This window comes from Pogona vitticeps, chromosome 1, assembly GCF_051106095.1.
Source record: "Pogona vitticeps strain Pit_001003342236 chromosome 1, PviZW2.1, whole genome shotgun sequence".
NCBI classification, from domain to species: Eukaryota; Metazoa; Chordata; class Lepidosauria; order Squamata; family Agamidae; genus Pogona; species Pogona vitticeps.
In genome coordinates, this window is record NC_135783.1 from 24,466,827 (window position 1) to 24,479,908 (window position 13,082).

The window sequence follows — 13,082 nt, forward strand, 5'->3', positions numbered from 1 at the left end:
ATTTCTATGGTCTTAGATTTTGGGATATTATTTTACATATATTTGTAGGTTGGTCTCCAAATAGCCCCCAAACATTTTGAACGTAAATATTCTTCTGCAGGAGAAATGGCATTGTATGAATAAGAAATATAGCAGAAGTAACCTTTTCTTTTTTGCTTCAGGGAGACTTCTCTAATTTAATACCTTTTAAATTCTGTTAAGATTTACTCATGATGGAAAAGCTGCTCTCTCCACGTACCATGCAGATATTCATTATTTGTGTCTTTTTAATTAGTGTGTTGTGTATTGATTGGTTGCTAAACTGAAGTGTTAATTAGGAAAACAAATGTAGTGACATAACTAAGACTGTAGGCTTTGTACTTGTAGTTGTATTGCTGAATTTGTTAACAAGCAAGAGCTGTGCGGTAAAACAGTTCAAACATCAACTTGTTGCATCACAATGAAACAGTTTCTAAGTACAGTGGTGCCTTGACTTACAAATGTTCCGACATAAGATCAATTTGACTTATGAGCAGCTCCGGCCCCAAAATTTTGCTTTGAGTTGTGACCGGCGCTTCGAGTTACGAATGGAAAAAAAGGCGGGGAAAGCGGGAAATTTGAACTGCTTTCAGTTAACCGTCAGTCAGCAAAGAGGCTGCTTCTCTGTAGCTCTTTTGCCCCAGCGGTTAGAGAGTGTGGGTTCGGAAAGAGACTTTGGAATGCCTGGTACTGTATTGTATTGTACTGCATATATTTTTAGCGTGTTTATTTTTAAATTTTTTTGCTTTTTGGATTTTTGCTTTTTGACTTTCTTTTTTAAAACAGAGAGACTGCCGCAAAATTTTACTTTGACTTGCGGCCGGAGAATCGACCTATGGACCAGAAGGGGGAGGCGGGGAAAGCGCCCAATTCAAATTTGGTGCTTTCCCAGCCTCCCCTTCCCAGTCCGTAGGCTGTAGGTTATGCCTCCGCAAGCCCTGCAAGGCATTCGGAGGTCCCCTGCTGCCACCGCCACTGCTGGAAGCCGAACTGCGCTGGGCAACCCAAGCCATGCTCGGACTCCTGGGCGTCCAAGCATGGCTGGGGTTGCCCGGCGCGTCACGGCTTCCAGTGGCGGCGGCAGCAGGGTGGGTAGAGGTTCTCCGGATGCCTTCCATTGCTTCTCTGCCTGGATGGCATCCGGAGGTCCGCCGCCGCTGGAGCCACACCACGCTGGTCAACTCCAGCCATGCTCGGACTCCCGGGAGTCCAACCACGGCTGGGATAGCCGGGTGCGGCTCGGCTCCCAGCGGCAGCAGGGTAGGGGATGTCCGGATGCCTTCCATTGCTTCTCTGCCTGGAAGGCATCTGGAGGTCCCCCACCCTGCCGCCACCGCCGGTAGCCGCACCAGGCAACCCCAGCCATGCTTGGACTCCCAGGAGTCCGAGCATGGCTTGGGTTGCCCAGCGCGGTGCAGCTCCCACTGGCGGAGGTGGGGGACCTCCGGATGCTTTCCAGGCAGAGAAGCAATGGAAGGCATCCAGAGACACCCCCACCTTGCAGCCGCGGCCGCAGGGAGCCTTCGAAACTCTCAAAGGGCTTCCTCCAATGTCTGAGTGAAAGTCTTTGGAAGGCAAACAGGCAGGGAGAAAAAGTCTGGAAATTCGAATTTCCCACCTTTTGTCCCTGCCTTCTTGCCTTCGGAGATTTCCGCCGGACATCGGAGGAAGCCATTATGGCAACTATTTTGGAATATATTCGGCAGAGAATAGGAGCAGAAGGGCAAGACTTAGTTTTCTACAACAATTTTGCTAATGTAATTGAGGTTTGTAAACTGTTCTATTTTAAGAATGAATTACAAAAGATAGAATGTTTGGCTAAAGCCCTTAAGAATGAGCTTTTAACGTAAGATTTGTAAAAACTTGTTAGATGATGTCTTACGCTACACTAATTAATGAGGAGAACATATTTGATTATAGTTCATCTTTTAGTGAGCTCATTAAATCGAATAAACGTGTTAGTGGTAATTACAAACCATAAAGATATTCTTTTTCAGTGCTTTTGTGGTTTGATAATTATTCTGAAAGGAAAAGGGAGGTTTTGTTCTTAATGCAAACAAAGGATGAGTAAAATAGGTAGAAGGCTGACCCACCTTCCTGTCTTCAAGTGGCAAGTATTGGATTCTCCAGAATAATCTATAAAAGATTTTGGTGGGCACTTTAAAGGCATAATAATCATTAAGTTTATAATTCCTAGTGCTAGCATACGGCTATTTATGTATTTTATGCTCCTTCATCAAATCGGACTGGCTTGGCAATCAGTTTTGCCGTTACCCTGGCTAAACCGACATGCATATGTGGTGGCTTTTGGTCAGTTTGAGTTTTTAAAGATAGACTAATTTTGAGGGGCACTCATATGCTATATCACTAACATTCAGAAAGTGACAAACAGTTGCTAAACATTGCAATAACCACAATAGGAGGAAACCCGATCTCCAGGCTTGGTAAGGCCCCAGGTTTGCAAAAGTGCAGTATTTCAGAAAGACTTTCAGACAGACTACAATTACAGTGGTGGCCCACATAGCGACGTTAATCCGTTCCAGGATTAACGTCGCTATCCGGATTCGTCGCTATGCAGGGGGGGGGGAACCCATAGGAATGTATTAAACTCAGTTTAATGCATTCCCATTGGGGAAAAACTCACCGCTAAGCGGGAATCCTCCATAGGGCCGCCATTTTCGCCACCTCGGTAAGCGAGGAATCGGCGCGAAAATGCTGTGGGCGGCCATTTTGTTGATCCGGCGGCCATTTTGGAACCGCCGATCAGCTGTTTTCTAAACATCACAATGCGAAGATCGGTAAGCGAAACGCTTACCGATCATAGCAATGCGATGTTTAGCCTATTAAAACATCACAATGCGATCACATTAGCGATCACAAAAAATGTGTCGCTATGCAGATTCGTCGTTAAATGGTGCACTCGTTAAGCGAGGCACCACTGTACCTACTTCTTGTACCCTGTTCTTTATGGAATCCTTTGTTTGATCCTAGGCCATATTTACACAAGCATTTCCCACATTTGCTGAGCACCTTGCTAGTTCAAGTCGTAAAACAAAAGAAATCACATCCCCTTTTTTGGATACATTGTTTCTCAAAAAGTGTTAGGGTGTTTTTGTTTAGACCTCCAGCAACAATTGGGTAAATGAATGCACAGCCTCCTTCTCTGGTGACAGTCCTGTCAGATGGTTTAATGAGAATCCTATTAGTCAGGTAGTAATGTATGGACAGTAGAACTTTCTGAAGATGTTGGCTTCCCTGTATTGCTGAGAAAGGCTTAAGAAATCTACTTGCATTCACTAAACGTCTGTCAGGAATGTGGGTGTTGCTTTTCTTTGGAAGGAGCATGGAGTGAGCAAGTTGAAATGAAATTACCAAGAATCAGTGGAGTGATATTCAACTAGAAACCCCATCATTGACTTTGCTAATTAATATTCAGAGAAGAGAGGTTGACTCTTTCAGGCTTGATGGCGCTTATATCCTGTGTTTCTATAAAATACTCATGGTGGAAATTAAATATACAAAAATTGGCATGAATCAAACAGAATTCAAAAAGGGAAATCCTTAATGTAAAAAAATCTGTTTGAAGTCACTGTCAGTTGAACATCCAGTGCAAAATTCTACACAGCAAAGCTAAAAGCAAAGTGTGCTTCTTACAGACAGCCCCATAGTGCTTAAAGAACTCTCTGGGCAGTTTGCGATTTAATTATATGGGCTTCACACTGCCCCTACAGTTAGCTGGGTACTTATTTTACCAAGCTTGGAAGGATGGAAGGCTGAGTCAACCTTGAGCTGGCTGCCAGAATCTGCTGGGATTGAATGCTGACCACAAGCTTTGGCTGCAATACCCCATTTCCCTGAAAATAAGCCCTAGTATGATTTTTCAGGATGCTTGTAATATAAGCCCTACCCAAAAAATAAGCCCTAGTTCAGTGAAAGCCCGCCCTCTACCACTGTGCAGCAACCAGAAGAAGATGACATGACTGTATTTGAATAAATGTAGATTGTATATGAAAAAAATAAAGCATCCCCTGAGAATAAGCATCCCCTAATGTGTTTTTTGGAGCAAAAAATAATATAAGACCTTGTCTTATTTTTGGGGAAACACAGTTCTACAGTTTTAACCACTGCACCATGAGGTGCTGCAAGAATATGATAGCAAAGTACATCATGAATTAATTCTTTGCTTTGATGGCTTTTGTAGGGACGTGGTGGCGCTGTGGGTTAAAACGCAAAGCCTCTGGCTGCAAGGTCGAAAGATCAGCAGTTCGAATCCATGCGACGGAGTGAGCTCCTGTTGCTTGTCCCAGCTCCTGCCAACCTAGCAGTTTGAAAGCATGTAAAAATGCGAGTAGATAAAGAGGTACCACTACAGTGGGAAGGTAATGGCGTTCCGTGTTTAGTCGCGCTGGCCACATGACCACAGAAACTGTCTACGGACAAATGCTGGCTCCATGGCTTGGAAATGGGGATCAGCACTGCCCCCTAGAATCGGACATAACTGGACAATTGTCGAGGGGAACCTTTACCTTTACCTTGATGATTTTGCAACTAGGAGAACATCTTAGGAGACTGTCTTCAATAGATTTTGCACTTCCGTTTTTGAATTATGGAACCTAGAATTTTGAGTCTTCATAAACTTGGGTGTAATGTTATGTTAGTAACTGGACTATTGGGAGACAAGGACAACCAGCATTTTGTTGGAGGGCTCCACATCTTGGACATCTTCTGTCATCATCCTTTATACAATATGCATTCCAACCTATAACTCATACAGCAAAGTTCTGTGTTAACAGCCTTTTCAATTTGGAATAAATATATTGCTGATTATGCACTGCTTCTCTTATTTGATTTGGCAGCAGCATTTAAAATGTACTGCTTCATAGCTGATTTCTAAAGGCTGATATCATGAATGGACGTTAAAATACCTAGAGATCAAAGCGGTAAAACCAGTATAATTAAATGTTTTTCATTGCAACTTCCTTGCAGCTGCTCTTTTTCTAACTTCAGTTTTTATCAACCAAGATAAGCTTTTCTTTGAAGTTGGGAAGAAGAATATTAGTGTTAAGTGGGGAGGAAAACATTCACCTAAATAAAAATAATAACTGTCATGTATATCCTTTGTCCTTGTGATGAAATTTTAATCACAATCTTTATATGGCCATGTTCGGATACTATTCTAGATGTTGGTCCTTTAAGCAAGAACGACACACTCAAATATGGTTGACTTGCCCTATTTACAAATAAAACTGGAATATATTCTGTTTATTTTAATTAGTCCTGAGTCTTCTGATTGAGATACATTGACTTGGCCATGCCCTAACAGAAACCTTTCTTCCTGTTGGCTCTCTGCTGGTTATTTTGCTGCTGTGCTTAGCACACAACTGCTCTGGGCCCTGATGCTTTGAGTTAGTCAGACTGCTGCTTGTGGTAATTGTCTGTGTGATGAAGTTGGTAGTTTGATGCCACTGTGGCAGGCATGGTAGAGTTTCCTTTTGCTGATAATGCCCTGACGCAATGACTTTGTTCTGACTTTTTTTGCCCATAGGAATGCATTAATTAGATTTCAGTGCATTCCTGTGGGAAAACGTGTTTCGCAAGACACATTTTTCACAAGACAACATTAACCGCGGAACGAATTAAATTCGTCTTGCGAGACTCCACTATATGCTTTAAAATTCCGGGGCAGTGACTGCTGAAGCCTTAAATACTGAACGGCAACTTGCTCATATTTCCAGTGGCTGCCTATGTGACTTCACAATCCTGTGTAACTCTTGTTCTTTATTAACAGTAACAATTAAGTAAATTATACTATGTTTTTATTTGCCTCTTCATTGACACAAAATTAAAATTACAGATTTTCATCTTACATGATTCCTAATACACTGGTCTGTTGTTGGAAACAAAGTGCTGAAGCAGGTGGTTGCTTGATCTGATGCACCAACATTTTCATATTCTGTATGTCTTCATGTTCTGTATGTGTCTGCTGTTTACATCTTGTTTCTATTACTCTTGATTGCAAAGTTCAGAAAGAGGTGGAGAGTTTGAAAATAAATCTTTATTTGAATTCATTGGTGTGTGACACAGATAAGCCTATACTAACGCACACATACAAACTACTCCGTTAGCTGTTCCTCACCCTTCCTTCCCAAGCAAATATATCCTTCTGAAGAGGAGGAAATCCTGGGAAGAGTGGTTGACTGATAGCAGAATAGTTCTTACATTCTTCATCCATAAGGCCTTCAGTGCTGTTGAACAAATGCAGGGATGCTCTTTGCTGCTTAGAAATTGTAACGATTTCTAGATTATGGCTATGTTGTTAGTCAGTATTGTGGCACAGTTTGGTGGAATCTCTTTGTTGTGGCATGAGCTTTTGTGGACTAGAATCCACTGGGTAAAAATGGTAGTTAGCTGACCCTCTTTTTTCAGTGAATTGAACTTCTGCTGTTGCCAATCTGTGGAAAGAACTATTCTGCTCCCCTCTAGGTACCATATTTTTCTGTGTATACGATTGTACTTTTATCTAACATCTTTAGACTAAAAATTGAGGGTTGTCTTATACATGGAAGTAAGCTGAGGAGAACAAAAACAAGTGGCGGGGAAAGCAGGGATCAAAGCGATCCTGCAGAGCTTTGATCCCTTTCCCCCTACACTTGCTAAGCCCCACTTAGATTTCTTAATCTTGGATTAGAAAAGTGGGGGCGTCTTATACATGGAAAAATAAGGCAATTCAAATTTTAGAACATTAGGTTTGGAAAACTAATTCATTAATGTTAATTAATAGAAAGCATGTTTAAAAGCCAAGAAATCACTTCCAGCAGCAGGACCTAGGCCAGGGGTGTGAGAATTTTCCAACTTTAAATCATTATCTCACATGTTCCTTAGTTCCTGAAGGTTTCCTAGGATGAAGGGGATCTCTATGGATCCCTGGAACCTGCTGGGTAGAATTGAGAAGCTCTTAATTCTCCTGAAACAGTAGCACCATAGCTGCAACTGATGACATCACCAGAGTTGTGTGATGTAAGAGAATTCTGACCATTATGTTAACCTTGTGTGAAGAACACTGTCCTGTAGTACTTTTAAAGAATAAAGTTGAAGTTGATTTTATTTTCCAAAATTTTCTCCAGAGACAGGCAGTAGTCATGCAGGAGAGTAAGGCTGGGGAGCTGAGGAACTTTTATTGCAGATGATTGTATTTTCAGTGATTCAGTATGCTGTTCTGCTGAAGAAATGCATTTGGAAATGGTCTTAGAAATGTATGGAACTGTATAGTGCCAGTCTTCTTTTGATGTGACTTCTTCTGGGGGAGTGCACAGCAATTACTATTAATGATTTCAATAAGTGAAAACAGTAATGAAGTTAGCACTAACATGTTAACATTTCTATGTTTTGATATAATGTGTAGGTAATATTAATTTTACTTGTTGGTTAGTTAGGATTACTAAGATAATGTCTGTGAAGGATCATAGCCATTTGGGGAAAAAACTCTTAAGAGAAATACATTTTTAAGTTATTTATGTTTTCTATTACTGCTTTTCAGTTTTAGAATCTCCAAAATGGAAAACACACAAACTTGGTTAGATTTGATTATAAAGCCATTTAAAAATCTCAGTGTATGTTTTCCAAAGATTTCAGACTTTTAAAGCTTTCTTCGTGTGTTTTCTGCTTTGCCTAATGTTATATACACAGAGAATTTATCTGTTAATTTTAAAGTGGCAAATGAACTGTTGTTGTTAACCATCATGAGATCAATAGATTTTTAGCAGTTTCTGGAAGGGCCCACCTGAATGATTTCTCTAAAATTGCCCTGCAGAGTTAATAAAACAAAGCACTATAGTAGACTACTCTGGTTACTTGACAGCATTAATACAATGCTCATTAAGATTCTCTTGATGATGTAGTTTGCTCCCAGATTGCGTTTTCATTTATCTTGGCTAAGGTGTTTGCAGTTAAATGCCATTGTGAAAATTACTGGAAAACATTAACATGTTATTGTAAGCTGACATGTTGAGCCTAGTGGGATGTTAAATTTATAAATAGTCCTATTTATATGCATAGAGTGACAACCTGCTGAGTTTTAGCTGCTACTATTATTACGTGGCTCACTTATTTGTTGGGGCTTGAGTTTCCATAGGGACACGGTCCTTTCTGTTAGTATAAATTTATCATATTTCAAGAAACACAATTTTATATGCAGAACTCAGCTTGTGTTGGTCTACATTTGCCACTGGATTTATTTCAGTTTACCAACTTTCTATGCCGCCTGAAAAACAACAGTGGTGCCTCGACTTACGAATGTGCCGACTTACGACCATTTCGAGTTGCGACCAGCTCCGGCTGCAAAATTTTGCTTTGACTTGCAGCCGGAGCTTCAAGTTGCGACAGAAAAAGGCCGGGGGAAAAGGTGGGGAATTCAAATTTGCTAACCGTTGAAGAGGCTGCTTCTTTGTACATCTTTCGCCCTACCGGTTAGAGTGAGTGTGTCGGAGGAGGCTTCGGACTGCCAGGAGCTGCTTTCTGCTCCTCAGTAAGTACATCTACTTTGTTTTGCAGGGTAGGTTTGTTTGTTTTTTTTGGGGGGGGGGAGTATTTTTCTGTGCCATGGCTTTTTTGTGTTTTGGTGTTTTTTCCCCCCTGCCCCATAGCGTTTCGCTGGGGCTGGCTGTGGGGGGGGGTTGCGTTTTTTTCCACCAGCCTCATGGTGTTCCGCTGGGGCTGGCTCTGTGTGTGTGTGTGGGGGGGTTGAGTATATTCCCCCCAGCCCCATAGCATTCCGCTGGGGCTGGCTGTGTTTGTGTTTGTGTGTTTGTTTGTTTTTTGGCCCCAGCACATTCCTATTTATTTATTTATTTATTTATTTATTTATTTATTTATTTATTTATTTATTTATTTAGTTAGTTAGTTATTTAGTTATTTAGTTATTTAGTTAGTTATTTAGTTATTTAGTTATTTATTTAGTTATTTATTTAGTTATTTATTTAGTTATTTATTCTTTCTTTCTTTCTTTCTTTCTTTCTTTCTTTCTTTCTTTCTTTCTTTCTTCCCCAGCTGGAACGGATTAATGGGGTTTCAGTGTATTCCTAGGGGAAATGGTGCTTCGACTTACGACCATTTCGAGTTATGCCCATCTTCTGGAACGGATTATGGTTGTAAGTCGAGGCATCACTGTACTCTGGAGGGCTCCTTCTTGTGTTGGTACTAAGGATTCTGGTATACACTGTGCCTGCAAGTACGATGGGATAAGTAAATGAGGAGAAGGTTAAATTTTGCAAGGAGAAAGAGAGCTATGGCCTTCACGCAATGAACCTAGATTTAAATGGTGTGTGTCAGATATTCTGTAATATTTGAGGGAAAGAATGTTCGTAATGGTCTTTATTGTTATATCAAACAAGACTTTAGTGAGACAGCTGTTTGAATCCAGTCATGTTCCTCTGCTGGGAAGTTTTTTTAATCCACCTGAGATTTCCATAAGTGGAATGAGGGAAAGGAGGAGGTGTTTAAATCTGTTCATCCATTTAGGGACACATAGGGTAATGGAAACAGCAAAAATCATCTTTCTCTTGGAATCATGGATGGAGCATAAGTAAAACACTGTTTTCTCAGTGGATTGTGTTTCCTTGAAGAATGAGGAATTTTGCATTTAAAAAAACTGGTATAGCTTCAATGGGCAATGCATATGCTAAGTATGCACTTGTTATTGTTGTTTACAAGTCCTCCCTCCCCCCATTTTTGCTTCAGTCTTCATCCTCTACTAGTGCTACATTTTCATTCTGCTCAGTATTTAAACAGTTGTGTGCTTTTTTCAGCTGCTGAAACATCTGTATTTTTTCAAGGAGTTAAATAAATTTTCTATTCTGAGAATGTACAGTATAGAATGATGTCAGCTTTCTTTTCTTTTCTTTCTTTTTTGCTTTTAAGAATTACTGAGCTGAACAGTCACAGTATTGTTTCACCCTTCCAGCTAGGAATGTGAATATTTATATTATATATTTGACTCTCACAATCAGGAAAATGACATGCAAGCAGATGTTTTATGATTCCAGTTTAGCTCCAGGGGAGGAATGTTTAAACTTTTCTAATTCATAGGAAAACAGTATAATTATATAAACTAGAAAATGCATAAATTATCTGCATTCTAAAAAAAACAAACCATCCTAAGCTTTTAGCAGAGTGGGGAGCTACCACCTTCTTTTATCCATGTGACCCTGTCTTTTTCTTTATATATATGTATCTTAACTTACATATATGTGTCTGACTCTTCGTGACCCCATGGAGCAGAGCACGCTAGGCCCTCCTGTCTTCCACTGCCTCCTGGAGTTGGGTCAAATTAATGTTGGTAGCTTTGGTGACACTGTCCAACCATCTCGTCCTCTGTCGTCCCCTTCTCCTCTTGCCTTCACATTTTCCCAACATCAGGGTCTTTTCCAGGGAGTCTTCTCTTCTCATGAAATGGCCAAAGTATTGGAGCCTCAGCTTCAGGATCTGTCCTTCCAGTGAGCACTCAGGGTTGATTTTCTTCAGAATGGATAGGTTTGTTCTCCATGCAATCCAGGGGACTCTCAGGAGCATCCTCCAGTACTACATTTCAAAAGCATTGATTCTTCAGCGGTCAGCCTTCTTTATGGTCCAGCTCTCACTTCCATACATTGCTACTGGAAAAACCATAGCTTTGACTATGTGGACCTTTGTTGGCAAGGTGATGTTTTTGCTTTTTAAGATGATGCCTAGGTTTGTCATCACTTTCCTCCCAAGAAGCAGGGGTCTTTTAATTTTGTGGCTGCTGTCACCATCTGCAGTGATCATGGAGCCCAAGAAAGAAAAATCTGCTATTGCCTCCATATCTTCCCCTTCTATTTGCTAGAAGGTGACCAGTAGCCTTGATCTTAGTTTTTTTATATTGAACTTCAGGCCATTTTGGCGCTCTCCTCTTTCACCCTCATTAAGAGGTTCTTTAAATCCTCCTCAGTTTCTACCATCAGAGTGGTATCGTCTGCATATCTGAGGTGGTTGATATTTCTTCCGTCAATCTTAATTCCAGTTTGGGATTCCTCCAGTCCAGCCTTTCACATGATGTATTCTGCATATAAGTTAAATAAGCAGGGAGACAATATACAGCCTTGTCATGCTCCTTTTCTAATTTTGAACCAATCAGTTGCTCCATATCCAGTTCTAACTGTTGCTTCCTGTCCCACATATAGATTTCTCAGGAGATAGATAAAGTGGTCAGGAACTCCCATTTCTTTACGAAGTTGACATAGTTTGCTGTGGTCCACACAGTCAAAGGCTTTTGTGTAGTCAGTGAAGCAGAAGTAAATGTTTTTCTGGAACTCTCTGGCTTTCTCTACAATCCAGCACATGTTAGCAATTTAGTCTCTAGTTCCTCTGCCCCTTCAAAATCCAGTTTGTACTTCTGGGAGTTCATGGTCCACATACTGCTGAAGCCTACCTTATAGGATTTTGAGCATAACCTTGCTAGCGTGTGAAATGAGTGCAATTGTACGGTAGTTGGAGCATTCTTTGGCACTGCCCTTCTTTGGGATTGGGACGTAAACTGATCTTTTCCAAACCTCTGGCCACTGCTGAGTTTTCCAAACTCACTGGCATATTGAGCGTAGCAGCTTAACAGCGTCATCTTTTAAGATTTTAAATAGTTCCACCGGAATGCCATCACCTCCATTGGCCTTCTTGTTAGCCATGCTTTCTAAAGCCCACTTGACTTTACTTTCCAGGATATCTGGCTCTAGGTCACAGTATCTGGGTTGTCTGGGACATCCATATCTTTCTGGTATAATTTCTCTATGTATTCTTGCCACCTCTTCTTGATATCTTCTGCTTCTATTAGGTCCCTCCCATTTTTGTCCTTTATCATGTCCATCTTTGCACAAAATGTTCCTTTCATATCTCCAATTTTCTTGAGCAGATCTCTGGTTTTTCCCTTTCTATTATTTTCCTCTATTTCCTTGCACTGTTCATTTAAGAAGGCCCTCTTGTCTCTCCTTGCTATTCTTTGAAAGTCTGCATTCAATTTTCTGTAACCTTCCCTATCTCCCTTGTATTTTGTTTCCCTTCTCTTCTCTGCTATTTGTAAGGCCTCGTTGGACAGCCACTTTGCTTTCTTGCATTTCCTTTTCTTTGGGATGGTTTTTGTTTCTGCCTCCTGTACAATGTTACGAGCCTCCATCCATAGTTCTTCAGGCACTCTGTCCACCAAATCTAGTTTCTTAAATCTGTTCTTACCTATATAGTCAAGGGCAAATCTAGCAACATAGCTAGACTCCTTCCTTGAGTCACCTTCAGGCATCTTGAAACAAGCAGCCAACAATGATAAAAGTCATTGCTTAAGGAGCAGAATGTCAGCTAGGACCATGGGAAAACTACATTCAGATTCTTGATCAGTCATAATGGTGATACTGAGCCAGCTTCTTACAGTCATCATAACTTACGTGATAGGGTTATAGTGAGTGGAGACTGTGTGTGTTGCCCTAGGCTTTTGAGGAAATGGAGGGGGGGAAAGTTTATTTAAAAAATTCATGTGCTTGCCCATCTCATCCTTTGTTGCAACTTGGTGGAATGGATGCTGGTAGGTGATAGATCAGACAGGGAGAAGGCTTGTGTAACTGGTGTCCTAGAAAAGATGGTGGAATAGCCTCTTATCACTCCCTTTGCATCTGGGAAAGGAACAGCCAAGAGCAGCTTCTCAGGAGAGCCAGTGAAATTGTCATCTTTCCCTTCCTGTCTCTCTTGTCAGTTGCATTTTGTTGGAAACTCATTTATTGGTCATTTTACTAAATTGAAATCCCTATTGCCGATGAAAGAACCTTTTTTTTAAAAAAAAAAGAGAGAAGTTAATTGTTTTAGCACATCTACTAGTAAATCTCTTTGTTATCTTGTTGGAAATCTGGAATATTTAAGCTATATGTCAGGTTCTTGTTCATATGCATCACGCACCTTTATGGTGTAGGGTTGGGTTTTGGTGTTGTTTTTGCCTGTAAGCGTCAGTTTGCCTGACGGAAAAAGAGATGCTGCCAATTTTTAAAGTAAATCTTTTCAATTAAGGAAATATTCAT

General features: G+C 40.8%; 1 protein-coding gene across 2 annotated transcripts in view; it reads left to right on the plus strand.

The window, feature by feature from the left end:
* THADA (THADA armadillo repeat containing) overlaps positions 1–13,082 on the plus strand; it is a 191,766-nt gene that overhangs the window by 116,547 nt on the left and 62,137 nt on the right. The window lies entirely within an intron of this gene.